The following is a 27,595-nucleotide window of genomic DNA, read 5'->3' on the forward strand; positions in this document are numbered from 1 at the left end:
GGGAAAATATTTTCAAAGTTGGCACTTTCAGATAAGTGTTTTGCAGCCAGAGATCTAGTATGGGTCTCCATTGCCCTTCTTTCTTTGGTACTGGGAAAAGTCTGGAGTAAAAGTCCTTTCCCACAAATTCCTTGAGTACTGGTTCTGCTATGCCTTGTGCCTGCAATTCCCGTAGGACAGGCAGAAGCAGGTGCATCTGGTTGTGGGGAGGGGGTCATATGACATTTAGGGGAAGGTTTTCTATCCAGGACATGGCATACCCTTGTTTTATAACTGAAAGTACAAATTGGTCTGTGGTAATCTTTTCCCAAGTGGAGACTGACTGGGTGAGCCTTTTTGAAAGTGGAAGGGTGGGCATGAAACTTTGTAGATAGTCACAAAAACTTGTCTCCAAATGTAGATCTCCCAGAAGAGGAATGTCTCAGTGATTTCTCTGTGAATCTCTTTCTGGGGGGGAGGGGGTCTCCCTTTCTGGCTGTGCCTAGGATCTCTACTAACAATAAGGTAGGTTGTGCTGGATAGTTTCTCAGGTACCTGGATGCAGAGGTTAACAGAAGTGGTCTGTATTCCTTCATGTTTTTTTTTTCCTGCTCGTGAAGGGGTTTGAAAATATTGTCTGCCTGAGGTCCAAATAGGAGGGGTTTTCTACAGGGGACATCTATAATTTTAGCTTTCAAGTCCTCAGGTAAGGGTTGATTGTGTAACCATACACACCTGCAGAGGACAGAACCAATGGAAGCTGCTCTGGATGAGGCCTCTGCAGCATCATCACTACATTTAATTCTGTGTCTGGCTACTTGTGCAGCCTGATTAAGTAAAGACATTTGTTGTTGAGAATCAGTCCCTGTGGGCCTACCACTACCTTGTTAAAAAAAAAAAAAAAAAAAACTGAGGATGGATATAAAACACTTGGTCATTTTGGTTTGGTAATTTATAGCCCTGAATGCCAAAGTAGAGCAGGTATAAACCTTTTTACCCCACCTATCCATAGCTCTAGTAACATTCTCTGAAGGGTGGGCACTGGCATTAAGTACTGGCTTTGAAGGTTTATCAAAAGAAAGAGATACTGCAGGCAGGTCTGGCACAGGACTTTTAAATGAATATTTAAGACCATCAGGGACTTTTTAAAATCTGTCTGGCCTTTTGGAGGCAGCAGAGTTGACATGAAGGGCATCCAAGAAGGGATCAAGAAAAGTGGGAACTAAGGAATGAGTGGACGTGCCCATTTCCAAGAGACTGCAGTATCTGTTCTGAACTTCTCTAATCTGCCTAGACTCACACTCAAAATATTTCATAGTATTTAATATCCTTTCTCCAAAAGAAGCTTCTTCCACATGACAGTAAGGAGAAAGGGAGTCTTCATCGTCTGAATGGAGTTGGTCAAAGGAGTGGATTGAAATTGCATATGCCAGGGAATGATCCAACTCAGAAGCCTACTCCTCTAGAATGAGATGAAGCCACAGCAACCCCTTCAAGGGGGGGGTGGTAGTGGGGTAGTTGGGAAGACAACTATAGTGGTTTCAGGGGAAATCATGCCTTGCACAGGCCTTGAGAATTCTATCCATTCCTTCTCTCTAAAAAGAGAAGCAAGAAAAGGTACATATTTAGCTCTTTGGCGTTTCTTCTTAAGCATGGCACTGTGGTTCAGACCCCAGATGTACCTCAATAAGTTTACCTTGCATCTAACTCCCTAACTAGCACTTGAGAATGCCCTCTGGACACTCCTAATGACCCATGACTCAGCTTTATCCATGGGTTTCTCAGTCATAAGAACCTCAGACACCATACCAGCCTTCAACAGGAACTCGGTATTGGGCATCTGAGAAGAAACTTAACATACATCACGTTCTGAAACCTCAGCAGTTACATCACTGTCAGAAAGACCAACAGTATGGCCTGAATGACATCAAGCAATGCCTGAAGACAAACTCAAGAGTAACGACTCATAACAGAACCAAAGGCCACAGCTCTGGATGAGGCATCAGCTGCATCATAGCTATATTTGATAGAGAGGTAAGCAACTTGAGAGGTATAGCCAAACAGGGCAAGGGCAGAAGCCTTCCACCAAGAGTCGGGAGGGTCACTGGAGACTCCATGAGACACACTGATGTCCCTCTCACGTGGTAGAGTAGAGAAAAAGTCACCATCAGTTGCTTATCAGGGGCCAGGATCTGCCACATTACACATGCACACAGGTCACTGGACCACAAGTGTCAGTATGACAAAGTCATAGTCCATGTGGGCACAAATGACCTTAGACATACCTCCCTGGACTACATAGAGAGAGACATCATGGAGTTGTCAGAATGTGTGTCCCAGGCTGGTATGAGTCTATCAATAAGCAGCATTTCGCCTTCTCCAGGGATGATCCCACAATACGAACAGAAGATGAGTGACTTCAATAATTGGCTTAGTTTCTGGTGTCATTCTAAGGGGGGTGCAATATTTGTCAGCATGGAACGGGATGGTCAACAGATCACATTGCTTTCCCAGGGATGGTCTGCAGCTCTCCCCTCTTGCCTTTTGAATATTGGGTAAAACACTGTCCTCTACATAGTGCCTTTTTAAGGCAATGCCAAACTGAATGTACCTCTGACACAGCAAATTAAAACCAAGAAAATCTAAAGATGTTACAGCCCAATGCTGGTAGTCTAAACAAAAAATTCTACTCCCTAGAAGCTCTCTTCACCCTAAAGAATACTGACATCTGTGTAGTCACTGAGACATGGTTTAGAGTTGCAGACAGCATACTGACAGTGCAAGGTTATAATATCTTCCACCCTTATTTTGAGTTTGATCTGTACTTTTTCATCTGTATTTTACTGTTTTACTGCATTAATTTGTGTCTTTTTGGCTTTTTTTACTATTTGTGCCTGCTTATTACCTGCACTTGTTTTGTACTAAAATATTGCTTAGTCAGCATATACTTGATCCAGACTTGCTGAATCTAGCCTGTTTTTCATACATTTGAACTCACATCCAGCTATCTTACATTAAGAAGGGCTTCCCCCTGCACTCTTGGGCAGTAGAGTGTGGATATAGACTTGTCTGAGATGGGGATTGCTGGATCACTGTGTGATTTCCTATTAGCAAACTAGTTTAATTTTGACTATATACAAGTCTCACATGTGTGTGTACCTGGGCACAGCACAATAGAGGTTAGAGGTGGCTTGCACAGATGCAAACGCTTAGAAACGATTCTTATCCCTAGACACCAGTCAGTGAAACCCTACCAGGTTCCCTGCAGGTAATAAAGCTGTGCACTTCTGCACTGCAGATAACTCAGCTGTGCACTGAAGTGTCGCCCTACTTTCCCTCCCTGATATTCTATAGAATAAGTCCCCTTGTTAATCCTGGAGCAATAGCTGATCTAATTTGCCCTCTCACAAATTAGTACTTAAGAATTACCTGCTATTGTGGATAGTCAGTTTCCCATCATTTTTCTAGCCAGCCTGACTGACATGGGCACACTGAGGTAAAGTAGCAATTGTCTCATGTATATTAACAACCACTTGCTCGTAAAGCAAACAAATACAGTATATACGAGATATAACTATACCGTGAAACTAGAATAAGTCCTCTCACGTAACAATAGACAAGACGAACAGGTTGTCAGCACACACACCTCTCCAGTAACACAACGTAAGTTCAAGACACAAACCCACATACGTGGAGGTACTCACTAAGAGCCTGCCAAAAAAACAGAGACCTCCCAAGTGCAAACAACTTACAAATACCGGTACATGAACAGAATGCACCACTACACCACACATATACCAGTGACTCAGCAATTAAGCCCCTTAGGCAAAACACCTGAAAACCTAGTCATAGGCAACTCAATAGTGAGACCCGCAGATACCCCCCATCACCAGTTTGGACAAGGAGGTCATGGTCAGCTGCCTGTCAGGTGCCAAGATCAATCAAAATCTCGCATACTCAAGTCACTCAGCAACAATTACCATTATGACTTTGTCACAGTACAAGCTGGAGTGAATGACTTGAGACATACCTCTCTGGACTATATGAACAGAGTCATGGCTGAACTCAGACTGTCCCCACCCAGGCAGGTATGTCACTAGCCCTATCTAACATTCTACCTTCACCTAGGATGATGCCACAATACAGACAAAAAAAATGACTGAGTTCAATAACTGGCTTAGCTTCTGGTGTCACTCCAGGAGGGCTCCAGTATCTGACAGCCTGGCAAGACATGGTCAACAGACCACGCAGCTCTTCAAGGCTTTTGGATACTGGCAAAGAAGCTTGCCACCCCCACACTGCCTCTTTTAGGCAATGGCAAAACAACAAAACTTCTGACGTAAAGAAATCAACTAGACAAACTCAAGGTCATGCTACTTAATGCTACAGTAAACTGCACTCCCTGGAAGCACTCCTCACCTTGGAAGATGCTGACATCTGTGCAGTCACTGAGACTTAGTGCAAGGCTGCAAAGAGCACCCTGGCCATACAAGGCTATAATGCTTTTCACACATTCAGACCTCAAAACAAGCATGAAAGAACTAAATGTGGAGGTGTGTCTATCTTTATTAGATTCAAATACACCTCGAGACTGGTAAAACATAACGGCTCTCTTGAGCTACTCCAGGTCCAAATAACTATAGGCAAAGTACCCTACCACATCATCACTAGATACAGGTCCCCCACCATGAACCAGAAAATACAGTTGTGTACGTTTACCATAAATGTAGATGTTCGAGTGTATTCACTGTTGCAGTCATTACATTTGGGTAAACTGCTGGCAGGTTGCCCTCAGTCGGCCGGATTAACAAAGTCTTGGGTCCTGCGTCGGTTGCTGTCCCTTCTCACATGACGTCAAGTCGTCAGGGGTATAAAATATGCAGCTGACGCCATTACATCAGTTTTTCTTGTCCCAGATGTCAGGTGCCCCCCAAATGGGGAGCAAATAAAATTAAACACACAAAAATATACCTCCAACCAAAAGCAAATACACCAAAAAGGCTTTTAAGCATAGTAAAAGAAAGTAGAGGTATAGCCAGAGAAAAACAGGGGGCTGGAGGGAGGGTAACCAGGACTGCAACAGTGAATACACTCGAACATTGACATTTATGGTAAGTGTACAAACTGTACTATGCTCTTCGTGTTTCACTGTTGCAGTCATTACATTTGGGTAGATTCCAAAGCTATGGTTGGGAGGAGGAAATTATACAGCATTAGGAACAACTATAAGGCCCTGCAAGGCAGCAGTGGCAAAGCCAGCTCTAGACTTAGAGAAAATTGGTAAATGGTAATGCTTGGTGAAAGTATATACAGAACTCCACGTAGCAGCTTCTAGAATATCCCTGGTAGGAACACCTCTGAGAAAGGCTGCAGAAGTAGATGCAGCCCTGGTGGAATGAGATCTGATCCCCTGGGGGATAGGTTTTCCATGGTGCTTATAGCAGAAATGAATGCAATGGCTTATCCATTTAGAAATGGCTTGTTTTGAAAAAGCCTTCCCCCCTCTGCCCCAGCAGCAAATGTTACTAGCAATTGTTCAGATTTTCTTCGAAGTTTAGTTCTGTCCAAGTAGAATCTAAGTTGTCTGTGCACGTCCAAGGAATGCAGAATCCATTCCCCTTTGTTCTGTGGATTGGGATAAAAGGTTGGCAAATGAATGGACTGATTAAGAGCCACACTGGAAATCACTTTGGGCATGAAGGATGGATTGGTCCTCAGAGATACCCTGTCCGCATGAAAGATGATCAAAGGCTCCACTGCCATAAGGGCCTGTAATTCAGACATCCTTCTAGCTGAAGTGACTGCTAAAAGGAAGGCTGTTTTCCAAGAAAGAAATTTTAAGTCTGCAGTAGCAGCTGGCTCGAAAGGAGGTATAGTGAGCTTCTCCAAAACAAAATTAAGGTCCCAGGAAGGGGTAAGAGCTTTCCTGGGTGGTCTCAAGTTCTTTGCCCCTCTGAGATGCTGCTTGAGCAGGGGATGAGAAAAGAGGGGTGGTTCTGTGTTATAGTGAGCTGAAATAGCTGAATCGTGGATTTTAATAGAGGAAAAAGACAGGCCCTTGTGAAGCATCTCAGTTAAGTATTGCAAAATCTGAGGTAAATTGGGCGCTGCTGTGCTCATCGCTAAAGACTGGTTCCAGGCACAGAATCTTTTCCATTTGTCAGCATAAGATTTTTCTAGTACTAGGTCTTCTTGCCTCCAAGATGACATCCATCACAGGTTTGCTGAGGGATGCTAAGGGTGAATTTAAGTGATTAGCCAAGCTGCAAGGTTAAATGTTGGAAGCTGAGGGTGCATAATTTGGTTCTCCTGCTGAGACAGCAAGGAAGGTGTCTGAGGCAGGTGCCAGGGAGATATTTGTGACACACTGCGCAGGAGTGGGTACCAGTGTTGGCATGGCCAGTCTAGAGCAATCAAAATAATTCTTGGTTTGTCCTGTTTGACTTTTAGCAGAACTTTGGAGAGCAGAGGGGGAAAGGCATAGACTGATAGGTTTTTTTCCGGCTTAAGGACGTAGCATCCACTTTCCAGGCTTTTTTGTGGGGAGTCCTTGTGCAAAATTTGTTCAACTGGTAGTTCTGGGGGGAAGCAAATAGATCTATGTCTGGGCTCCTCCATTTGCTTGTCAACATGTTGAAAATCCGTGGTTCTAGTTTCCACTCGTGTGGGTCCATGAGATTTCTGCTTAGTCCGTCTGCCAGTGTATTCAATTTTCCTGGCAGGAATTGAGCTTGTAGGTGCACTTGGTAGCTCAAGGCCGTGTTCCACAATGCCATGGCTAGTCTGCAGAGGGGGTAGGAATGTGCACCCCCCTGCTCTTGTTTATGTACCACATAACCGTGGAGTTGTCCATCTTTACCATTAATTATCCTGGAAGAATGTAGTCCTTGAAGGATGTCAGAGCATTCTGTACAGCTAACATTTCTTTTTGATTGATATGTAGGTGCATTTGATTTGGGTTCCATTTGCCCTGAATGCACTTCCCTGCCAGGTGAGCCCTCCCCCATGCATAGACTGATGCGTCTGTAATTAGGGTTTGGGCGGCAGGGGGTAGTGTGAATGGAAGTCCCTTGTTTTGGTGGCAGGCCTCTGCCCACCATAGGAACTCCAGGCATAGGCAAGGTATGATAGGAATCATTATTTCCAGGCTGTGACAATGTTGACTCCACAGACTTTTTAAGTACCACTGAAGTTTCCTCATATGCAGTCTTGCATACGGAATTAGAAGAATGCAGAAGGCCATGAACCCCAAGGCTTGCAGTATTTGTCTTGCAGAAAGCAGGATTTTTGTGGCCACTTGTTTGAAGTTACCAAATTAATTTGCTTTTCTGGCGTGAGGAAAGCCAACTGGGAAGTTGTATTCAAGCTTGCATCCAGGAATGTAATCTGTTGAGAGGGTACTAGTCGTGATTTATTTTCGTTTATGGTGTACCCCAAAGAAGTTAGAACCCTTTTTACAAACGCCAGATGATTTAGAAGTATGGCCTGGTTTTCTGTCTGAATTAGACAATCGTCCAGGTATGGATATATCTGAATATTTCTTTGCCTGCAAAATGCAATTACTGGAGCCAGGCACTTTGTGAATACCCTGCGTGCAGTAGACAATCCAAAGGGCAGTGCAGAGAACTGATAACGCAAGTTGCCTGCTTTGAAGCATAGGTATCTTCTGCAAGATTCCCTGATTGGGATACGCAGGTACGCTTCTTTTAAATCTAGAGTTGCCAACCAGACATCTTTGTCTAGCATAGGAAGTAACTGGTGAAGAGTCAGCATCGTGAATTTTGGAATGTCCAGAAAGGTGTTTAGAGTAGACAGGTCCAGAATTGGATGCCATGATTTGTCTTTTCTGGGTACCAGGAAAAGCCTGGAATAGAAACCTTGTCCCTTTAACTCTTCTGGTTCCAGTTGAATAGCCCCCATGTTTAAGAGGGAAAGTACTTGTTTTTGAGCCTCTGCCCACTGATTGGCCCCGTTTGGTGTTAGCAACGTGTGGAAATTAAATCTGTATCCCTGGGACACTATAGTTAGAACCCATTTGTCCTGGGTTATGAGTTCCCAGTTTTTTGCATGAAGAGCAATTTTCCCCCCAAAGGAGCGGCTAAAAGTTAAGTGCTTGGTAATTTTAAAAGGAAGTCATTCAGACTGTTTACCATAGGGGGGTGTCTTGTTATTTCCAGATTTGGAAGTGGAGGCCCCCCCCCATTGCTTAGTTCTGAGAGTCCACTGGGACTGAAACCTGGTGCTTTTGGAGTGTCTGGGTTTGGCTTGAGAGGATCTGGAAGGAGCTGGAAAGGGCCAATTCTTAGTAGGCCAGTGCCTACTAAATCTTGGAGGTTGCACTTTTAAGAAATCTTTTACAGTTTGTATAGATTTAGCTTTATCTTCCATCTTTTTTAGAACTTCTTCAGCCTTATTGCCAAACAGGTGGTCCTGATTTAAAGGAGCATCCAACAATTTTGCTTTAACATGATCAGGCAGAGATTGCTCCTTAAGCCAAGCATGCCTTCCAAGCAAAGACCCAGTCACAGCAGCCCTGCAAGAGGCCTCTAAGGAATCAAAACCACATTGCAAAGTATGTTTTCCAACTTGTTCAGCAGAATGCAATAAATCTTGTAAATCTTTATTTTCCACACAGTCAGAAATGAACATAATTTTCTGTTTAAGCAGTCCAATAATATGCTGTTGATATTTTAACATATGACATCGGCAGTTTAAAGCCCTGATTGCCAAGGTTGCAGAAGTATAAACCTTTTTACCCCATCTATCCAGTGCCCCGGAGTCTCTATCAGAAGGGGTACAGGATTTTTGAAAAGGAACTTGTGTGACTCAGGAACCCTATAGTATCGGTCAGGTTTAAGGTATGTAAAGTTTCCCCAACAGAAATGTCCTCGGGGGGGGGGGGTTGGGGGGGTGGAATCCTCTGCATCAGAATCCTCATACGTAGGGATGGACAAATCCAGGTCATTAGAAGAACCAGAAGAAACAGAGTCCTGATCAGAAGATACATAGTCAAGGTCAGCCCTAGACCTCTTAGAAAGGGGAGGGGGGGTTGACTACCCCTGATTAAAGTAATAAGATCTTCAGCCATTTTGATCATTTGTTTTTTAGGCATAGGGGCCTGAACATGTGGCCTGGGTGTCTGTTTTTTTAGACATAGATCGAGATTTAGGCCTTAGTATAGCAGGCGGAGTTGGTTTAGTATGCAAGTCTGTAGGCCTGAATATACCCTCAGAAGCCGGTGCCTGCACAGCGGCTCCAGACCCATCCAAGGTAGAGAAATCCACAGGTTCTATACGTGAAGCATCTCACTGCATACCAGACTCTGAATGGGAGTATCGACGAACTGGCGAAAGCACCTCAGTGAGTATCGATGAACTGGCAACTGGCTTAGGAAAAGCATCTTCAGCAGTTTGACCTCGATGGCCTGTCTCTGTCTTTTTCTTTGCGTTTTTTCAGAATCCCGGTAGTCGGATGGCTAACAGACATCATTTCTGGATAATTAAAGCGAGAACCAAAATATTTAGAGGCAAAAATGTACCGACGACGGATAGTGTGCTGATTAAATAAAGAACAAAACCGACAGCAAGGTACGTTGTGGTCAGGGCCTAGGCAGGGAATACAGTACAGATGAAATCCTTATGAAGTATTTGCTTTCCACAAGTAATGCAATTAACTTTTACTGACATCGTTAAGGCGCAAGAAAAAGTTTCCCCAACAGGATACTTCGCTTTAAGTTGAGGACTCAGTTCTGAAACACGAAAACTTAAATTTCAGGAGTTGGCTGACCGGCAATTGCGAACTGCTTCTGCTTCGGGCACCGCCCGGCAAGAAAGACTGGGTAATGGCGTCGGCTGCATGTTCTATATCCCCGACAACCTGACGTCATGGAAGAAGGCACAGCAACCGACGCAGAACCCACGACTTTGTTAATCAGGCCGACTGAGGGCAGCCTGCCAGCAGATTACCCAAATGTAATGACTGCAACAGTGAAACACGAAGAACATCAGATCATCACCTACCTAGACTTACTAGTGTTGCTCAGTATACAGCTAAACAACTTGGTCATGGCAGATTTCAATTATCCTTCCATTGACTGGTGACGTATATAAGCACAAACACGATCACTCTGAGGTTCCTGTTTTTTGTTAATTCAAATGCCCTGAAACAGCTGGTCTGCACCCCCACAAGGGGCTCAAATGCCCTAGACATCATGCTCACCAACATGGGGGGGGGGGGTCACTGCACTATCCCCTGTGTGTTGCCCTGCCTGGTAAGGTCAAACCATAAATCAGTCTTGTTTGAAGCAAAGATCGGACCTGACACTCCCACAGGAGTAAAAAAAAATTAACAATTTCTCCAAAACCAACTATGGCCTACAAAGCAATGGCACAAAAAGTTTCAAGGCCCCTGCTAACACAGCCAACAATGACCCCTATGCAGAAGAGTACACAAATTCCCTATATAGCCACTTAAACAAATGTACTGACTCAGCTCTGCCTGACAAAACTAAAACCAGGTCCTCCAGAAAAAACAAGCCACCCTGGTGGACTGTAAATATAAATAAGTTATATAACAGAAAGAAATGAGGGAACTTACTCAGTGGAGGAAGAATACCTTCCACAGGTTGAACAAGCAAATCAGATATCTTGTAAAGTCCTCTAAGGCTAGTTACAAGACTAAATTAGCATTCCTACCTGAAGAGAACCATAAGGCATTCTTTAGCTATGTCTGAAAACTAAAAGGGAATGCCAGGCTGTGTGTCAAACTTATAGTGGATGGTATTCACTCACAATGAACCAGAGGAAATAGCCAACCTACTACCTGATAGATTTGGCAATAACTTTATCTGCCTATCCCCACCAGCAATACCCCAAAGCATTCCCTGACATCAGTCCACTACTGAGTATCTCCAAAGAACAGGTCATACAAAAGCACTCCCAAAGACCAAAAACACAGCTTCCATGGGACCAGATAACATCCCAGGTTGATTACTAAATCTAAAACAAGACCTAGTGGAACCACTTGGCACTCTTTAACCACAGCTTGAGCATTGGCTTTGTTAGAGCAGAGTGGAGAACAGTAACAGTAATCACCTTGCACGAAGGGGGTCCATCAAATGACCCAGAAAACTATCAACCTAAAAGCCTAACCAGCCTTATCTGCAAGGCCATGGAAAGAATCATCATGGACCAGGACACAGGCAACCTTCAAACACTTGACCTGACCCAGTGTGGTTTTGTCAAGGGTAGATCTTGCTTATTAAACCTGGTGGAATTTTGAGAATGTTGCCAAAGCCCCAGATGAGGGCAAAGCAGTACATACCACCCATCTTGATTTAGCTAATGCTTTTATCATAATCCCCCAATCAGGGAACATTGGGGAACTCTCAAAGCTGGGGAGTAACCCATACATCATTAGATGGGTAGCCAACTGACTCACTGACAGAATGCACACTGTCAAAGTTGGGGAGTCCAACTCCACCAGCAGACCAGTTACCAGTGGGGTACCATAAGGATCTGAGCTGGGCCCTCTGCTGTTTGGAATCTATTTCTCTGAGGTCTAGGAGAAAGCAGATGGCCTGTGGCTTACCAAGTTTACAGATGATTACAAACTAGGTGCACTCAAGGAGTCCCCCAACGATGAAAACATATTACAGAAGGGACTAACTCAGCAAAATGATTGATGACAAAGTCACAGATTAAAAATAAATGCAAAAAATGCCTCATTATCCCCTTTGGTAAAGAAGCAGCTTTTGCTAATTATGATACAGACAGCACCCCTCTAAGCTCAAACCCAGTGGTGCCAGACTTGGGAACACAGGTTGATTACCAATCTAAACATCCATTACCATGTGTCAATAATGGTAAGGAAAACCTTCCATACTGCACATCTCATAAATAAGGGCATCGCATCCAAGATTAAGGAGGTTATAAGTTCATTGTACTTCACCCTTATCAGACTACTAATTGAGTACAATGCTCCCTTCTGTATGTAACTCACCAGACACCTGCAGCAACCAAGAGAATCCAGGGCCTCCAAAACGTGACTTAAATGGAAAGACTGAAAGCCCTCTCACTGTACACTATTTCACGCAGGCTACTGAGCAGTGACCTGTGCCTGGCCTGCAGAGCAGTCCCTGACTCTGCTCTAATTGAATTGCTGCACATCCACAAATCAAATGGGATAACAGTCACTTTCTCCATGGATCTCAGCCTAACCTGTGACATTAATGTTGGAGACAGAGGCATCTCCCAGAGATTGCCACTCCTCTGGAAAAAGCTCCCACTTCACATGAAGCAAAGCTCCTCAATGACCCTATTTATGCACAACCTTGACAATTAGATGGCTGACCGTAATTCATGGACAGGGGTAGTCAGTGCTGATCATAGAATCGCTCTAACAATGACCATCTAACTATGGAAAATTAGGGTACGTGTGTTTTTGCACACCTAGGCTTGTAAAGGCCCTAGGCCAATTAGCCTAGTAACCTCATAAGAACCTATGAGCCATTTAGACCATCTACTACACAGACAAGGACTAAATGTGGAGCTGTCTCGAATTACATAAAAAATAAATATTCCTCAAGGCTGGTCAAACAAGACAATGCACTTGAGCTTCTCCATGTTCAAATCACCATAGATAAAATATCATACCACTTCCTTGCAAGCTATAGGTTCCCTCTATATGATCCAGGTGTGACGACCTCATTTAAACCTGGGGCAGTAAATAAGGAGCCTCAATCCTCACCACTGTCTCTGGTAAGGAAGCGTCACTGGAAGCAGGGACAGAAATACACAATTTCCCTTAAGAGTACACCGGGAACAGGCTCCAAACCTGGGAATGGACTATATGCTTCACTCCAGGTCCTCAAATGAGTCTTCACACTAACAATTGCAGAGCACTGTGTCCCAATTCTAGGTATTGGATACACTCACTTTTAAGTATTTGACATTCGCACATACACATACTCTTAGGAAACACAGGCACAGATTTACCTACTATGTCCTCTTTCCCAAATTACAAGGTAATGGCTGCCATCAGTCAAATACCACAACACCCTTCAAAAGGGATCTTCAATTATATTGGGTAAAATAAATACTGATATAAATAGTAGCATGTAATCCAAGCAGTAAGACTTTTCGTAGTGGCCACAGTGTTATCACAATAAGCAAAAACACTCAGGTTACTATAAAAGTACTTTCTTAAACAACCAGCCACAATAAAAGGTTGTAAAATATTTAATAATAAATAAAATGATTTAGAACATGTATATACTGAAAAACTGATTCTAATAAACCATACAGTTTCACATACAGGAATTATGAAAATAACACTATAGGACAGATTTTACACTGACTGTTGATAAACTATCTAAATATTAATTGTCCCTGTCTAATCTAATTAACTCAGAAAGGCAAAATGATACTCTTACTTTTGCCAGGCAAGATAAGAATTTATGCCCACTCTTCAGGCTGCTGTCTAGTCTTCAGTAACTGGAATAACAACAACTACTATTACTGCTGAACAGCTCTGGAAAGCAAACTGATTGTTAACTACTGATCTGGAAAATGACAACTGATTACTGAACTACAACTGAACAATTACTGAACTTTAATTGACTCAAAACGTGCTTTTATAGCAGAATTTTTTAAAAGTCACAGAAAGCTGCTGATAATTCTACTCTCTCATGTTAGACTTTAAAAAGTAAATAAAACAGCTGCTGTGGAGATTCTATTCTATTCAACTCTGACACAATGACATCCCTTCTAGGTCAGCTGATCGCCAAAACCTACATTCAGAATTCTGTTTTAAAAAACATGTACATTAGGACAGCCAGAAGAGCATTGTTTGATTCAAACATCTTGCATAACAAAGAAATAATCAAAAAAACAAACTTATTTACAAAATTCTAGCTAGTCATGCTGGCATATATAACACAGGGTAATTTACAAAACTTCAGTCATGCTAGCACAGATAACAATATCTAATATCCTCACATTTCTCCCCCTTTGAAGACTCAAACCAGATTTTCAAGTGACCCTAGAAAATTGTTGCTTGAGAAAAATGGGGCAGACTGAAAATGTATTAACCCATACCCCCCTTCTTGACAGTCCATCTGTATTAGCATGACTGATCCCACTACGGTGTTGTACCATCATGTCATATGTCTATAGCCCTATGCTTCACCTCAGTAACTTGGCATTTTGCTTACTGACTGTTTAGCCATGCTAAAGGGTTATAGTCTGTAACCACAATGAATTTTCTTCCATATAGGTAAGGCTGAAGCTTTTGCAATGCCCATACTATGGGGTAGGCATTCTTTCTCCACAGCTGCATTACATTCGTCCCTGGGTTGCAGCCGACGGCTAAAGTATACAATGGGATGCTCTTCTCCCTAAAAGGAAACTTGGCAGAGTACAACAGACACCCCATAATTTAAAGCATCCACCTGTACAAAAAATTCCTTGCTGTTATCAGGACTGGCTAACACAGGGGGTCCTCCCAAAGCCTCTAAGCTTCAGGAATGCCTGCTCACAATCTGTGGTCCACACTACTTTATCTGGCTTGTTTTTCCTAATTAGGGCAGCTACTGTACTATAGTTGGGTACAAATTTCCTTTAGTATCCCACTGTCCCTAACTAAGCGGTCACCTGCTTTCTGATAACAGGGACAGGCCATGCCTGAATAGCTTGCACTTTGGCAGGTTCTCGCCTAATCTTAGCACTCCCTACTCTACGTCCTAGGTAGACCTCTGCCACACCCACCTGACACTTACTAGGCTTAATGGTCAAACCTACCCTTTGTAATCTACCCAAGACCTCCCTGACATGTTGGTGTCCTTGCCAGGAATAACTACAAATGGCAATATCATCCAAATAAGTGAGATCATAATCTCCTGCTCCTACTAAGATATGATCTACTACCTTCTGGAAGGTTGCTGGGACATTCTTTATCCCAAAGGGCATCCTTGTAAACTCGTATATTCCAAAAGGTGTTACAAAAGGTGATCTCTCTCTAGCAATGGGAGTCAAGGGCACCTGCCAGTATCCCTTGGTCAGATCAACAGTGGTCAGATTCTTAGCCTCACCTAGCTGTTCTAAAGCTTCATCTGTTCTAGGCAAGGGGTAAGCACCTGACTCTGTATAACTGTTTAACTTTCTGTAGTCTACGTAGAATCTTACACTACCATCTTTCTTTGTACCAATACTACGGGGGAAGCCCAGGGACTACTGGACTCCTGTATTACCACCAGCGCCAACATTTCCTTTATCTCCTCCTTCAAAGACTACTTGACTCACTCAGGCACACTATAAGGAGTTTGTTCGAGGCCTTTGGGGTCCCGTATCCACATGATGCTGACTAGGTGAGTAAACCAAGATTTCCTGGTGAACATGCCCGCAAAGTCCTGTAACATTGCTTGTATTTCTTTAACCTGAATACGGGATAGCCACTGAGATACTGCTACCTCTCCCACAGAAGTGTCAGTCCGAGCCTCAATGAGGTGGTCAGTCACCAGATCCCCCTCAGACTCCTCCTGTCATCCACTGTGAATATTCAGCACCAGGGAATCCCTATCATGATAAGATTCATCATGTTAACATGGTACAACGTATGACCCTGCCTCCTGCCTACCAAGTTTACCATGTAGTTATCATCAACTTTCCTTACCATTGTGAAGGGTCACTCCCAAGCTGCCTGCAGCTTACTGTGTCTGACAGGAATGAGCACCATAACCTGTTGTCCCACAGTATAGTCTCAGGCTCAAGCATTCTTGTAATACCTGACTTTTTTCTGCTGTTGGGCTAATGCTAGGTTCTCCTGGGCCAAACCCATGAGCTCCCCAAGCCTTGCCCTGAAGTTTAGGGCACATGCCGCAACAAACTCCTTGTGGGATTCACACCCACCCTCCCACTCATCATGAATCAAATCTAAAGGCCCCTCACCTTATACCTATGCAGCAATTCAAAGGGTGAAAAGCCTATACATTACTGAGGTACCTCTCTGTATGCAAATAATAAATGGGGCAAATATTTGTCCCACTCCTTTTTAAATTGGTCCATAAATGCCCATAACATTGTCTTTAATGTAGAGTTTAACCTCTCCACAAGACCATTAGTCTGGGAATGGTAGGGGGTGCGTTTTAGATGCTTCACCCCACACTTCAACAGAGAAGCCAGCAGGTGTGACAAAGTTGGCACCTCGGTCACTCAGTATCTCCCCTTGGAAAACTAACCCTGCTGAAAATTTCTAACAAGGCATTTGTCACATTCTCTTCCTCAATGCAGGACAGAGCCACCACCTCAGGGTATCTATTTATTTACTTAACTTACTTATTTATTTGACATTTGTTGACCAGGTTAGTCCGATTGAGCCGAAGGCCTTTTTCAGCGGAGGCCCGGGAAGAAAAGCTCCACAAGAAGTACAAACACACAGAAAAGCAAAATCTCAACATTCAATATCATCTAAAAAGAATTACATAATGATGAAGTACATTATTTACACATCAGAGACTATATAGAAACTTATACCAATGAATCAAGCAGTACAATTACTAATTGAGGGACAACTACATATTCATGGAATAATATACAAGGTTATGAGTTTCTGATATTTAGTTAACATGGGTAGAGCTTGATTAGCGAGAGTTGTATGTTTCAAGAGACAAGGAGTAGCCAAGAAGTCAATGTACAGCCAATTAGTAGCCATAAGAGTGAGAAAAATGGGGTGAAATGAGGGAGGGGATAAGAGTAAAAAGGGTGAAGAGTCATGGAGGGTAGTTACAGTGACATCCATGCACTGTTTTGAAAGTTTTTGGTAACAGTCTTGGATTTTTGTGGGTGATTAATATTTTTATTAACCGAGCAAGTTTATTCAAAGACTGAGCAAGGGAATAGTTGCATAGATGTCCTAGTTTGCTTTTAGGTTTGTAGATTTGGAGAAGGTTTTGGTCAGAACTTCACCTTGGAGGGGTGTAGAGATAGACAAGTAAAGCAATGTCAGGACAGAAGGAGGGCAGATATAATACAGAATGTATGATCTGATGCTGACAGAGAAGCAGCTGATGAGGAAATTCTAATCAGTTTAAACTTTTAAGAGCAAGACAGTGGTGAGAGTAGTAGGTCTGATTTGCTGCAAATCTACCAACTTTATTGTATGTGGTTTCTAACTTTGATTAGAGAGTAGACGGAAGATTAGTGAGGACTTGTGAGCCATAGAATAGGCTTGAAAGAAGGTATGTATGGGATAGGGAGATTTTATCTTTGCTGGTCAGAAATTTTGTTTTTCTATAAAGTAGTCCAAGTTTTTGGTGTGGTTTCTTGATGTTGTTGAGAATGTGCATGTCAAATATGAGTTGGTCATCAATGATGACTCCCCCCAAAAGCTTGGTGTGAGATTCAACTGTGGCAGGTGTTTTATTAAGGGAAGAGACTGCAATGGAAGATTTAAGATGGTTCATAGTTTTGGGAATAAAAAGCAGGAGTTTTGTCTTTTTTGGATTTAGAAGAAGCTGATTCTTGGTGAGTCAGTTTTCAATATATAAGAAGGATTTTTGTGTGATGGTGTTTAGGTCAGAGAGGGAATCAGCTATGGTGATGACTGTGAAGCCATCTGCATATTTCACGAGTGATGACTGCAGACAGGATGTACACGGTTGGTAAAGATATTAAACAGTAATGGGCGAAGGATTTATCCGTGAGGTACACCTATCTTAACAGAAAGAGCAGATGATGTTGTGGAGAGCCATTTAACAGACTGAAATCAGTCGTTGAGGTAACTGGCAAACCAGGAAATAGTTGAGGTAGATAGCTATAGTTCAAAAAGTTTGTCCAACAACAGGGGGTGGAAGATTGTGTTGAATACTTTTGGGAGATCAAGAAATAAGCTATAGAAGAGTTTGTTATTGTCTCTGGCATGAAATATAGTGTTTATGAAGGATACGAGGGTAGTGGAGGTGCTATGTTTTGGATGAAAGCCATGCTGTGAGGGAGTACGTTTTCTTGTAAGAGGTAGTGTAGGATTTGTTGGTGAACACATTTCTCCAATACGTTGGAAAGAGGGAAGAGAACAGCAATTGACCCGAAGTTGGTAATATCTGAGCAGTTACCTCCCTTCTGAATGGGTAAGAGTGTAGAATTGTATGCAGATTGTGGGAACTTTAGATTCAGTAATGGAACAGTTGATTGGCATGGAGACGGGGAAAGAAAGTGAGTTTGCAGCTTTCTGAAGAAAGACTGGAGGGAGATTATCAACAGAGGGGGAGCATGGTTTTAGTTTAAGAAACAAGGATTTAATATAGTTAGTAGATACTGTTTTCGGGTGGCCACAGTGGTGCAGCACTTAGCGTTGCCGCCTCACAGCAAGAGGTTCTCCGGTTCGATCCTTGGCTGGGGTGCCTTCTGTGCCGAGTCTGCATGTCCTCCCTGGTCGCGTGGGTTTTCTCCGGGTGCTCCAGTTTCCTCCCATATCCCAAAGACATGTTGTAGGTTAATTGGATACTCTAAACTGGCCCTAGGTGTGAGTGTGTGCGTGTGTGTGCCTTCTGTGGAAGGTTGGGAGCTGGGCTGGCAACTCGGCACTGTAAAACTCCACTGCCAATTATGAGCAGACAGGTGATCTGCTGTGGCGACCCCTAACCGGGCAAAAGCCGAAAGAAGAAGTAGATACTGTTTTCAGACAGAAAGCCTGTAAGGAATTAGAAGATGTGGGAGGGTCAGGAGGAATGGTAACAGTGGGGTTGGAGTTAGTTTGGAGTGTTAGTTTGCTGATAGTGTTAAAGAAATAAGTATTGAAGTTAGACGTTGTTTCTTGGGGAGTGTTGTTGGGACATGGATTGGGAAATGAGGGGTTACCTGCATGAGGAATTTGGTGGATGGAGTGCCAGAATTTCTTTGGGTTGGCAGAATGTGAAGATGGGGGATTGTTACAAGAAGTTCTTTTTGTCACTAATGATTTTTTTAGTAAGGCTGCATAGTTCGTTATCGTCCTGAAGGTGGGAGGGGAGTTTTGCTTTGGACCAGATCCTCCAAGCCTTGTCTCTTTTCTGCATTAAGGTACGAGTAAGCCAAGGGGATATGATTGATTTGACTCTAACTGGATGTAAGGGGGTGAGGTATCGGAGTATGTTAAGGAATATGGTACTGAATTTAAGTACTGCATCATCCAGCAATAAATGCCTAAAGAAGAATTTAGAAAGTTTGCAACATTCAATGAACTTGTGAGGTCTAGTACAATGAGGAGAAAATCTGAGAATTTTGAAAGGACATTGATCACCGAGAGAGTCCGGAGACGTTTCAGGGAAGTGGTATTTCTGTGGTACCTGGTAGCATAATCCACCAGCACCAGGACATACTTCTTTCCTGTAGAACCTGGAGTATTCAAAGTCCCTACAATATCCATGGCTACTCTCGGAAACGGCTCTTCATCAACAGAGCCTTGACCTGGTCTCCTGCCTTGCCTACTTTTTGGCACTACTCACAGGTCTTGCAGTACTCCTTTACATTGTTTGCAATCCCAGGCCAATAAAAGTTTTGCATAATGCATCACTTAGTATGCTTTATGCCCATATGGCCTGCAAAAGGAATGTCATGGGCTATGGTTATAAGTACTAGACAGTAAGCTTTGGGCACTATCAACTGCTGTATTACCTCACCCTCTAGCCCTCCCCCAGAGGTCCACTCTGTACAGCAACCCTTTGTTCCAGTACACAGACTCCCCTCTTCCTTCAGCATCAGGTGCCTCTTCAACTACCTCTCTCAAGCCTCGTAATGTAGGGTCCCGCATGTGAGCCTGTCTTAATTCTACTTTCGTGACCCTGCCCAGCTCCCCTTCCACAGAATTTCCTGTATCCTGTCAGCGGTGCCTCACCGTTAGCCTGGATGCCACCACTCACCTCTATCCTTGTAGTCATCAAGTCCACAGCAACAACAGTATCTACCAGCAGCTGTGGTTCACCTTCAGGCTCACTGCTACAAGGTAGCTCCTACCTTGGAGTAACCATACCACCAGACCCAGCTTCAGCCATATGATCCATCTGGGTCTCCTCCAGACTACCAGACCTACGTGCCCATCTCCAAGCTTGACTGCACATCACTGCATTCACACGAGGTACTAAACTATCAAACTCATTCCCTATTATGACATCTGCAGGGATATGCTCACACACACCTACCTGCATGTTCCCTTTTCCACCCTCCTAGTCAAGATGAACCCTGGCCAAAGGTATTTGGAATGGGATCCCACCCAAAGCTCTGACTTGTGTGGACTGGCCAAGCAAGTACTGCTCCTCCTTAACCACTACAGGCCTCACCACGGTTATAGCAGACGCTATCTCTCTCTTAGCAGTGGTCCGTCTTCCATCCACTAAGATAGGTTAGAAATTTTGGTGATAATTTGGCACCTCTGTTGTTTCCAGAAAAGTTATAACTGGCATTGTAACATACCCACTTGATGACGCCCTCACTTTTTCTTTCTCACCTTGCATCAATGGACATTTGTATGCTACATGGGCCCTCTGATTACATCTGAAACATCTAATCCCCGATTCCTGACCATGTGCTTGAACTAGTGGCTTCCCCTGTTACTCATGAACTCTGTTGGAATAGTTTAGGCTGCCATCATGGGTTACCATATGCCCATGTTCTGCATTCGGTATGGGTTCCCTTATGCCCATGTTCTGCACTAGGTATCCCTTTCTTATGCAGTGGTGTCCTACTTGTCAAGTAGAGATCCCCTTTTCTCCCCAATTCATTTGCAGAGTTACACTCTTGGCTCTGCCAACCAGATCCTCATGTCCTCAGGCAAAGTGCCACTGCAGAGCACTGTGTCTCGGTTCTAGGCATTCGGCACACTCTCGCTTAAATATTTGATACTCACATATACAAACACTCTTAGGAAACACTGGCACAGATTTATCTCTTATGTCCTCTTTCCTAAATTACAAGGTAATGGTTTCCACCAGTCAAATACCACGCATACAAACACTCTTAGGAAACACTGGCACAGATTTACCTCATGTCCTCTTTCCCAAATTACAAGGTAATGGCTGCCACCAGTCAAATACCACAATACCTTTTAAAAGAGATGTTCAATTATACTGGGTAAAATAAATATTGGTAGTATGTAATCCAAGCAGTAAGGCTTTTTGGAGTGGCCTTGATGTTATCACAATAAGCATAAACACACAAAACTTGCTAAAAGTAATTTTTAAATAACCAGCCACAATATAAGGTAGTAAAATACTTAATAAAATGATTTAAAACATGTATGTACTGAATAACTGATTCTAATAAACCACAGAGTTTCACAGACAAGAATTATGAAAATAACACTGTAGGATAGATTTCTCACTTGATTGTAGAAAAACCCTATCTATCTAACTATAGTTCCCTATCTAAAGATTAACTTGTCCCTGTCTGATCTAATTAACTCAGCAAGGCAAGACAATACTCTTACTTCTACCAAGCAAGATAAGAATTTATGCCCACTCTTCAGGCTGTTGTCTGGTCCTCAGTGATTAGAATAACGACTCCTACTGTTACTGCTAAACAGCTCTGGAAAACAAACTGAGTGATAACTACTGATCTGGAAAACAAATGAGCAACTACAACAGCTACTAAACTTTGACTCAGAACTTGCTTTTATAGCAGGAATTTTAAAAAGTGACAGAAAGCTGGTATGAGAATTCTACTCTCTCATGTCAAACTTTAAAAAGTAAACAAAATTGCTGCTGTAGAGATTCTATTTCTTTCAGCTCTGGCACACAATGACATCACATTCTAGGTCAGCTGACTGGCAAAACCTACATTCATAATTCTTTTTTTTTTTTTTTTTTAAATATGTACATTTGGTCAGCCAGAAGAACACTGATTCAAACATCTTACATAAATCAATGTAATAATCAAAAAACAAACTTATTTGCAAAATTAAAGCAAGTCATACTGGCATATATAACACAGGACTATTTACAAGTATTAACAAAACTTCAGCCAGTCATGCTACCACAGATGGTATCCAATATCCTCAACACCAGGAAACGCATACCATGTATTTAAACTTAATGGAAACACTCACCATCCAACCCAATACCATACACATGGAAGATTTTAATTACCCCACTATTAACTGGGAAACATATGCAACACCAAACATATGGCACAGAGATTCTTGGAGCTAGTAAATACACACTCCCTGGACCAAATTGTCAATACACCAACTAGGGGTGCAACCATACTGGATCTGGTCCTCACTAATATGGCAGAGTGCTGCACACTCCCAGTGTAATGTCTTCTCTGGCAAAGTCAGACCACAAAATGGCCTCCTTTGAAGTAAAATATAACTTGGAACCTCAGCTATCCTTGGAATATTCAGGAACTATTCTAAGGCTAACTTCCTATTACGTAATAACCTTGCAAAATTTCAAGCCCCCCATACACCCTGAGAAAACTGTTGCCCACACGGAAGCGTTTACAAAAAAACAATACAAGCATGTTAATACTTGTTTAGAGGCAGCCGTACTTAACAGAAAAAAATACAGAACTATATCACAAAATAAGCCACCCTGGTGGAATCACAGCATCAATAGGCTATATAACAAAAGAAGAAAATCATGGCAAAAAGTATTAAGTACAGCACCCAGCAGGATAAAAGCAAACTCTTCCAACTACAGAAACTCTTCAGAGGACAAATAAAGTCTACCAAAGCCAAATTTGAGGTAGATCTGGCCTCCCAGGCCATGGACAACCTCAATGCATTCTTTAGCTACGTCCGCAACTTCAAAAGCAATACACAATTATATGCAGAAGCTCATTGTTAAAAGAGCCACCTATACTGAACCAGAAGATATAGCAAACCTACTGGCTGACAAATTCAGCTCTAACTGTCCTCCTCAACCTTCCCTCAGGAAATACCATCAAATACAACTCCCCTGCAATCACTAGGGAAAAGGTCCAAAATTCTCTTTTTAAGGGCAAGAACACTGCATCAACAGGCCCAGACAATATTCTAAGATGTCTTCTAAATAGACCTATCAGGCCCTCCGGAATTGCTACTTAACTGTAGCCTCCAAATGGGCTTCTTGCCTCAGGAATGGAGAGCAGCAACAGTTATCCCTCTGCACAAAGGTGGGCAAGCTACAGATTCTGAAAACTACAGATCCACAAGTCTCACTAGTCTGACATGCAAAACAATGGAAAGAATTATCATGGAAATAATAATGACATAGCAAACCTTCAGAAACTGGGCCTAACCCAATTTGGGTTCAAGGGCAGGTCATGGCTACTCAAACTGGTGGACTTCTTTGAGAAGGCAACCAAAGCAATGGATGAGGGCAAAATGGCTCACATTGCCTACACTGACCTGGCCAAGGCATTTGACACAATACTCCACTCAGGCATTGTTGACAAACTCAAGAAGTCAGGTACAAGCCCTTATGTCACCTGGTGAATAGTTAAATGGCTCACAGACAGAACACAGGAAGTTAGAATTGGAGAGCCCACCTCTACAAAGTGACCAGTTACAAGCGGAGTCCCTCAGGGATCAGTCTTAGGACTGCTCCTTTTTGGCAATTACTTCTCTGAAATCAAGGCCAATGTCAGTGGCTTCCAGCAGACTAAATTTAAAGATGACTGCAAATTAGGAGCAGTCATTGAATCCTCCACCAACACAAATGCTCTCCAGAAAGGGCTGACACATAAATAACTGGTGTTAGAGCCGTGAATTAAAAGTAAATGCTAAGAAATCTATAAGAGTATCCTTTGGGAAGTCATCTAACCCAGCTAACTATCATATTGACAACACAACCCTAACACTTGACTCACTAGTCAGGGACTTGGGGACACACACAGATAAATTATCTTTGAGCATCCCATGCCTACAGAAGTCCAAAAATAATTTTATATTGTGCAACTTATAAACAAAGGTATGGAATCTAGGTCCAAGGAAGTAATTGTTCCACTGTATTCAGCATTCATCAGACCTATCAGCATAATGTCCCTTTTGGTATGTATTTAAGCAGGCATATCCAATAACTGAATGGCCACAGAAGTTCCTCACTAAAAGAATACAGGGTGTAAGTAACATGTCCTATAAATATCGACTCAAGGTCCTATTCCTATATTCGGTCTCCTGCAAGTTGTTGAGGGGAGGTCTATGCCTGGCATACAAGGCATTGCCATATACAACTTTGGTGGACCTACACATATTTGTAAAATAAATAGCACCAAAATTACCCATTCTAAAGACTTAAACCTTGTCTGTGATATAAATAGGATGTGCTGGAGAGAGACGTATCTATCCCAGAGGCTACCCCTTCTCTGAACAGGCTCCCCCCATCCATGTGAAGCAGAGTTCTTCCCTAGTCCAATTCAAGTGTAACTTGGACAAATTTAATGGGGAACAGGAAATTCATCCCTGGTTTGGCACCTATGTTGGTAATGGACACAGGTAACCTGTAAATGTTTTATTTCCCAAACCCCTGCTTGTAAATGTTTCATCTCCCAAGCCCTTGGTTACACTTATCAAGGTTACGAGAAGTTGTCAGGGATTTGGGATGCATGGCTAAATGTAAAAGGGCACTTGTGGCCATTAGCCTCGTAAACAGCTATGAATCTATAATGATTTCACCACAGCACCTTGAGGCAACAGCTTAAGATGTTGCATTTCGAAGTAAATAGATATAGAGGACAGATAACTATGTTGGGTCTTAAGGACAAAAGCCTGGCACATAGAACACTGTGCATGGTCATGTGTGTGGGAACACCCAAACAGAAAAGTCACTGATCGTCATGGTCTTTACGGGGACTCTGCCTCACACACTGACATTTTCCCTTTCTGGATGACATGAACCCAACAGCACTAAATAAAAAAGATAGATAAGAAACCCCAATGGGGTACCTCTCTGAAACGTGGCTTGGTAACCGGCACAACTGAAGGGTATTCAGACATATGTTAAACACCTTGCGTGGAGAGCATGTGTGTGATGTACAATGTCTAGAAGTTCTAAAAGGCTTTGGTATACTGGACAGACATTGGGCTATCCTTGGCAGGAGATCCTTTAGGTTACAAATACTGCAACCGTAACATGGAAGGACATTAAACTGTATTAATTTTCTGAAAGCACAAATAAACAACTGGATTGGACTGGCATTCCACACCAAGAGTTGTTAATTTAAAGGGCATATTATGTTTATGTTCCACATCTGGCCATGAGAAAGAGGCGAAGACCTCTAATAGACAAAAATCTACTCTTATCAGCAGAAAGGGCTGATTCTGACAAAACAGTGGCAGGCGTTGGAGAAAGTACAGTGTTTGTGGAAAATGATTACTCACTGTACACCAGGCAGAAGAGGATTAAAATTATTCCAGCAATCAGGGAATGTTGAGAAGCAAGTGTGAGATTCAAGCTATCCAGTTATCTTCAGAATATTTTTCCTGGAGGGTCACAGTCATTTTTTGATGCAGAACATGCTAAGGAGGAAATAGAAAAGTCTGTTCAATATAACGTGAGCTTTCAAACAGCGGAGGATTCTTCTTATTCCTCTGATAATAAAGCTCAAACAAAAATTACACCTGGGAAAGCTTTTCCAATGTTCCAAAGAAAAATGCTTGAGAGAAAGAAAAAAAAAGCAAACTAGTTTACTAAAAGAACCAAGAGTATGGTAAAAACAAACAAGAGAATGGAGATGGGAGATGAAGATCAACAGAAAGAAAACCAGCAACTCTGAAATTAATGAATAAATGTGGGATTACAAAGCAAAGCATCAATCACATTTGTGAAATATGGTGGAACAAGAAAATGTGGAAATACTGGACTTTGACTTTGCAAAACTAGGAGGAGAATGGAAAGCATATGCCCTACTTCATGTCATTAATGTTTGGAAATATGTTGGGGAGAGGAAAGTAGGAAGGAAAGCGGTAACTATAAGCAAAAATGTTTGTTCTTAACAGTATTTTTTATAAAATGTGACATCTACTATATGTTATATAGTAAAACTTCTTCAGCTATTTGTGTGCGTGATAAATAAAGTAAACAGGTATCCCCTTTCCATCTTCTTTCTTTCTTGTTCAACTTTAAGAAACATAAGCACTGCAATAAAAAAAAGAAGCACAGTACAAGTAAAACTGATATGATTGGTCTTACTTTTGCATAGGGGAATCACTGGATTAAGGTCCTTGGCTTGATCTAACACATTTTGAAATGGAAGCAGCAAGTAAATAAAATAACACTGAATGCAAAGAAAAGTTTTCCTTTAGCAAATAAATGTTCAAATTGCAAAATGAGAAGCCTGTAGCTGAAGGCAACTGTATATCTCTTTCTCGTGTTTTTATGGAGACAAGCTGATAAGGGTTATAAAAACAGAATAGTTTTTCTTTCAATAGCTAAAAGATAATGTTTTCTGAAACCATTCAAGTTGTTTTCCACATCTTGGAGAGGAATAATGATAAAATAAAAATGGGGCTCATTTAGTACAAGTAGAAAAGTACAGTTTTGTACCTACCATAAATGTAGATGTTCGAAGATCCACATTGCTGCAGTCATAACCTGTGGATAGTCCACTGTCCTCGGTCGGCCCGAATACTAAAGTGTTAGGCTGGCGTCGGTCATGGTCGCTTAGTTCTGACGTCAGTACGCCGTGGTACTAAAGCGCATGACCGACGTCATATCCTCAGTCTTTCTTGCCCCAGATGTCAGAAGGCCCTAAAAAGAAAGGCCATAACCAAAAAACAGGAAAACATTCAACCACCCATGTACAAATCATATCTACAACCCAAACCACACAACCACCCCAAACTACAGTGGGGAAGGAGGGAGGGAAAATTGGACTGCAGCAATGTGGATCTTCGAACATCTACATTTATGGTAGGTACAAAACTGTACTATGTTCTTCATCTCACATTGCTGCAGTCATAACCTGTAGGTAGAATCCCAAAGCAAAGGTAAAGGGAGGTTGGCAAAATCATAAAACATTGGGAGCTGCTAACATGCCCTGCAAAACTGCAGTGGCAAACCCAGCCCTAGATTTAGAATAAAGAGGGAGATGATAATGTTTAGAAAAAGTGTGTACTGAACTCCAAGTAGCTGCCTCCAAATATCTTTAGTAGCTACACCCCTCAGAAAAGCAGTAGAAGTGGCAGTAGCCCTAGCGGAATGAGGTCTGATTCCAGCCGGAATCTCCTTACCGTGATGAGAGTAACAAAAGGCAATACAATGACCAATCCACTTGGAAATAGTTTGTTTAGAAACAGGTTTCCCCTGAGAACCCAAAGCAAAAGAAACAAACAACTGTTGAGACTGTCTGAACCCTTTAGTTCTGCTCAAATAATAACGCAACTGCCTGTGAATATCCAGAGAGTGCAAAATCTTTTCCCCTTTATTTTGGGGATCAGCATAAAAAGTAGGCAAATGAATAGACTGGTTCAAGGCCACATTTGAGACCACTTTAGGCATGAAAGTAGGGTTAGTACGTAAAGAGACCCTGTCCTTATGGAATATTAGGAAGGGTTCAACTGCCACTAGAGCCTGTAATTCAGATACCCTTCTAGCAGACGTAATGGCCAACAAAAAAGCTGTCTTCCAAGACAAAAACTTCAACTCAGCTGTAGCTGCAGGTTCAAAAGG

The 27,595-nt window shown here is 42.4% G+C and overlaps 1 protein-coding gene across 1 annotated transcript in view; it reads right to left on the reverse strand.

Moving 5' to 3' along the window:
• Positions 1 to 27,595, reverse strand: part of DENND4C (DENN domain containing 4C) — a 2,492,302-nt gene that overhangs the window by 1,152,624 nt on the left and 1,312,083 nt on the right. The window lies entirely within an intron of this gene.

The sequence above is a fragment of the Protopterus annectens genome, chromosome 2.part0 (assembly GCF_019279795.1).
Source record: "Protopterus annectens isolate FY-2018-M chromosome 2.part0, PAN1.0, whole genome shotgun sequence".
Lineage (NCBI taxonomy): Eukaryota > Metazoa > Chordata > Ceratodontiformes > Protopteridae > Protopterus > Protopterus annectens.